The sequence below is a fragment of the Myotis lucifugus genome, unplaced genomic scaffold (assembly GCF_000147115.1).
Source record: "Myotis lucifugus unplaced genomic scaffold, Myoluc2.0 scaffold_119, whole genome shotgun sequence".
Classification (NCBI taxonomy): Eukaryota; Metazoa; Chordata; class Mammalia; order Chiroptera; family Vespertilionidae; genus Myotis; species Myotis lucifugus.
Genome location: NW_005871167.1, coordinates 1819970 through 1825243, shown reverse-complemented (window position 1 = coordinate 1825243; position 5274 = coordinate 1819970).

Sequence of the window (5274 nt, the reverse complement as noted above, 5' to 3'; positions counted from 1 at the left end):
CTTATTTTTAATTGGATCATTTTCTTTAAAAAATTTTTATTGATTGATTTTAGAGAGCGAGGAAGGGAGAGAAAGAGAAATATTGATTTGTTGTTCCACTTATTTATGCACTCATTGGTTGATTCTTGTATGTGCCCTGACCAGGGATCAAACCCATAACCTTGGCATATTGGGACGATGCTATAACCAACTGAGCCACCTGGCCAAGGCCTGATTGGATCATTTTCTACAACAAGGATATGGGTTAGCGGTGCCCCATGACCATAGAGGACTAAAAACAAAACAAAAAACAAGCCATGTGAGAACAGGAATGATTTGGGGTGGATTTCTTGACTGTCAGGGATACCAGATGTGAGGGGATGGGGGGTGGGTGTTGGTGGCCAGGGAGAAAATGTTACCTTGAAAACAAAACACTGAGCTGTTCATTCTGGGGGCCAGGTGCCTCTCCCTGGAGGTGAATGTCTGTCAGAAGGATGAGGCTGAGATGGACCCCGATGGGGAAGCCACTCTGGTGAGAACCGTGAGATCCTCTGGGCTTGCTGAGGGCAAGACAAATGGCTCTGCAGGAGAAATCCATGGGAACTTGGGGTCTGCACAGAGGGATCTAGAGAGGAGAGAGGCTGGAGTAGGTAGCAGAAGTTGTGACTTAGGGAAGAGTGAGAAATTTTCTGAGGCGGGGAGTGGTTGATTGAGTTTTCGGAGAGTTATGTCTATGAGTAGACTCTTTTTTTTTTTTTTAAATCTTTTTATTGATTTTAGAGAAGAAGAGAGAGGGAGAGAGAGAGACAGAAACATCAATGATGAGAATCATTGATTGGCTGCCTCCTGCACATCCCCTACTGGGGATCAAGCCCGCAACCCAGGCCTGTGCCCTTGACCGGAATCAAACCTGGGACCCTTCAGTCCGCAGGCCGATGCTCTATCCACTGAGCCAAACCAGCTAGGGCTATGAGTAGATTCTAATGCAATTACTGTGATTCCCCTCCATGACCCCAAACTGTGAGTAAAATCTGCTGCTCTGCCTGTTGGCCTTGTCTGAGTTGGAGGGGGATGCAGGAATGGAGAGGACATCAGCTATGGGAGGCGGGATGCAGATGGAGGGGCGAGGGGAAGACAGGAAGTCAGAGCTACAGGTCACAGAGGAAGCACGAACCCTCTGAGAATCCTGGGCACAGCCGGTAGTAGGGGCAGGAGGGAAGAGGGACTGTGAGGTTAGGGGGACACAATGATGAGGTGCCCACACCTGGTGGGCTGGGGCTCAAGTCATTGTCTTGAATAGTAGGTGGCAGGCATTCCAGTTAGACAGCCTGAAGGGGGGACCAGCCTGAAGGCCTTTTCATGGAGGCCTTCCAGCAAAATCTAGACAGGGCACAGCCTGGGTAACTGAGGAAGCTGCGGTTCCCTCGGCTGGGCTCGCTGCCTCCAGGATTTCCATAGTCACGGAAGAGTACTGCGTTTTGAGAGGTGTAGATGAAGCTAGAACCAAAGCCAAGCCCAGAACATGTCTTGAGCTTTCAAAACACCGTTCTCTTTAAAGTTGTCTCAAAGCAGAGATCTGGTGCTGTCTCTGATGGAGAGAGATGCTTTTTGGACCTTCCAGACACAGTAGGAGCCCACAGAGAGGGTCTTGCTGTCCCCCCCTCACCCCCACCCCAGACCCCAGCGGAGCCTGCACGAAAAGAGCATCGGGTTTCTGGGACACTTGGAGAGTCCCTGACCAGGTCCTGGCTGAGTGTGGGCTGGGGATGGAGCCCTGCCTGGAATCCTGATGCATCCTGAGACCTGGGACCAGCCTGCCTGTGGTGGAGGCCAGCCGAGGACATGTCCCTCCGGACCTCTCCAGACTTGGCCCAGAGGACCAAGGCTTGGGGCTTGTCTGGCTGGACCCCATTTTTGTCCCAACCTAGTGTCCCTTTGTCAGTTGGGTCCTGGGGAAAAGGGCCTGGCTTGGCCCACACGCGGGAAGGTTTGCCAAATGTGCTAGTTGCCACTAAAAGCTTGTAAACTGGGGCACAGGATGTTGTGGGGCCTGGGCGGGCCGAGGATGTGCTGTTTAGAAGTTCCAGAAGTTCCCTGCCTGTTGGGAGAGAGGAGTGTCCCTGCAGAACGGGAGGCCAGCCTTCCCTCTGGCGGCCCCTCAGCTCTGGGGGAGCTGTGTGTTCCCTGCTACTCCGCAGCTGGGAAAGACCAGAGGCCCTTTCAGGGGAAGGAGAAAGAGGGAGCCAGGCCTGACAGCACAGCGGTGAAGCCGGCATTTTCTACTCAGATGTGGGGCGCTCTAAAAGGCTATTTAGGGGAACGGTCGAGCTCAGAGCTTTGGTGCTAGGGGGATCTTACAGTCCTAGCTCGTCTGTAAGGCTAATTTGAAACAGTGGAATTTGGTAGTGGTTGGGATGCCTTTGTCTTGAGGCCCCATTTCCTGAGGGAGACATTATCTAAGAGGAGCCGATTTCTGCCCAGGCTGGTTTGGCTCAGCGGATAGAACATCGGCCTGCGGACTAAAGGGTCCCAGATATAATTCCACAATTCCAGCACAGGGCACATGTCCGTGTTGCGGGCTCGATCCCCCCCCCCCTGCCAGTAGGGGGCGTGCAGGAGGCAGCTAATCAATGATTCTCTCTCATCACTGATGTTTCTATCTATCTCCCTTCCTCTCTGAAATCCATAAAAAAAAAAAGTTTCAGCCAAAACCGGTTTGGCTCAGTGGATAGAGCGTCGGCCTGCGGACTGAAAGGTCCCGGGTTCGATTCCGGTCAAGGGCATGTACCTTGGTTGTGGGCACATCCCCAGTGGGAGGTGTGCAGGAGGCAGCTGATCGATGTTTCTCTCTCATCGATGTTTCTAGCTCTCTATCTCTCCCCCTTCCTCTCTGTAAAAAATCAATAAAATATATTTTAAAAAAAAAAGTTTCAAAAAAAAAAAAAGAGGAGCTGATTTCATTCATTCACTCATTGAACTCCTTGGTGCATTAAAAAACAAGACAAAAACAACAAACCTCAGAGGTCTGGCTCTGGCTTCTTTGAAGGTAACAGAGTTTGTGGCTTCGAGGGTATTTTCAGCTTGGAGCCATCATTTCTGTTTGTGCCTTTAAAATGTTCATTCACCACGGCATGTTCATTCACCCTGCACGTTATCAGGCTGGGCTTGTGAACGGCCAAGGGCAGTCAGCAGCAGAACCCAGGAAAGGAGTCAGGCAGGGCTGGTGTGGTCGAGGAGGTGGGAGTGTGGAGGACTGCGGTGAAGGGGGCACATCTGAGCACCCTCCACACGGAGCCTCACAGCCACAGAAGAGACCTTGCAGAGGGCTCTGTGCTGGGCTGAGGGGTTCCGGGCCCCTGAGGACGTGGGTGAACTGCCTTAGGAAGGTGGCACCTGGGTTCATCAGGGTGGGCGCAGGGGTGGGCAGGCCCCTGGCACAGGAAGCTTCTGAAAGAGGAGACCTGGATGGGGCACCAGGCAGATGAGAAAGACAGCAGAGAAAGAAAAGAAGCAGGGGCACCGCTGCAGCCTGGCCTGAACTAAACGATCCGTCTGGGGAGGGCCCAGGAGGCTGCCAACTTTTCTTTCTTTCTTTTTTTTTTTTTTTTGGAGGCTGCCAACTTTGATCTCATTTTCTGAACAGGCCTCTGGGTTACTTCTCATACCACCACCCAATCACCGGAGAGCTACCGCCTTCGGATGGAAGCGGCTCTTGGCAGACCTGTGAGCGTGTGCAGCTGGGCTGGGGCAGCACAGGCTGGGTGTGGGCCGGGAGGGGCTTTCGCTGGCTGGTGGAGCCCAGGAAAGCCTTCCACAGGCTTCGGTCCGAGGCAGAGCCGGGCGAGCGGGGAGCAGAAAGGCAGGGCTCAGGGCGAGGGCGGCGCCTGTCTCGTCCCCACTGTGTCCCACTGTCCAGCTCAGGCCAGGCTCACAGACAGGACCACTTGGAACTGAATGAGTGACGTGGTGTCTGAGCACACGGAGCGCTGAGCCCCTGCATCCCCGCTCCGTGCATTGTTCTTCCTCAGGGTTTAGAGAGTAATTGCGAATGTTTGCCTGACGTTCCCATCAGGAAGGCGCTTCTCTCTGTGGGTGTGACGCGGGCGCCAGGCGCTGTTCCTGAACTGTCTCGGCATGAAGACCCTCCCCCTGCAGGGGGGGTGGGGGGGACAGGAGCAGGTCAGAGCGACCTCTCAGGGCCTGGCTGCTCCGGGATGCAGACGGTGGACTGGAATGTACCAACTCTGCTGGCCATGGCTGAGTCTCAGCAAGATGGTGTATCAGCAGCTCCTAATGACATCATGTTTTCCCTTGTGTGACAGCGCTGGGCGTGTGCCTCACCCCGCCCCCCCATGACCAAGGGAGGAAAATAAAATGGAATTTAAACCTTATCCCTGACAAGGTTTAACCCTGAAATCGGTACTCTGAGAAGTCTCGGGTTTGTCCGCTAGGGCGGGGCGCTGAGAGATCTTACCTCTCCTCCAGCTCTTCTCCAAGGAAGCCCAGCTCCTCCTGGGCTTGGCTTTGGAAGTGATGGGCAGTCCTCTCCTCTGGTCAGCACTTCCGGAAAGGGCCTGCGACACACATTCCTACAGAGATGACCTCAGGGGAGGGGAGGGGAGGGGACCTCAGGGGAGGGGGAGGGGACCTCAGGTCTCCCCTATTCAGCTTCTGCCTCTCAGGAGGCTCCCAGGCTTCGGAGGTAACTGGAGCCCCTGGCTCCTGGGCTCTGGTAGCTCACTGCCCTTCCTCTAACATGGGAAGGATCTGGGCTGGCTCTCCGGCCTCTGAATCATGCACTTACTTTCCTTGGCTCTGTCTGAAAAGGCCACATCGTTTTTTTCTGGAAGCTACACAGCCACCTCTCAGCGCTGGGAATGGCTGATTTTCATGATGCGTTTCTCTACCAGTTTATTTCTAAAGTTGCCCCCGCTCCCTCCCTGCCGCTGGGTGTTGGGGGACACAGAGGCCAGTCTGTGGGAGTCTGTGGGGGCCCCTAGCTGTTCTTTCTCCCTGAGAAGTTGGGGGGACCCTCAGTTTCTCCCTCGAGTGGTTTGAATGGTTTCGCTGGAAAGGGGCAGGCAGCCCGGCCCGGGAGGGGGACGCGGGGCGGGCGCCCGGGGGGGCGGCGGCGACCTGGGCCTTTGTGCGGCCCGCGGGTTGGCTCCCGGGCTCCCGATCGCGACCCGCCCCGAGAGTGTTGAGGAACAAAATTTATTGGCCCCCACGGGAAGTGCTTTTTACAGTGGAAAATCCTATTTCCATGTTTTTTACCTTTTTTTTTTTCTTTGTGTT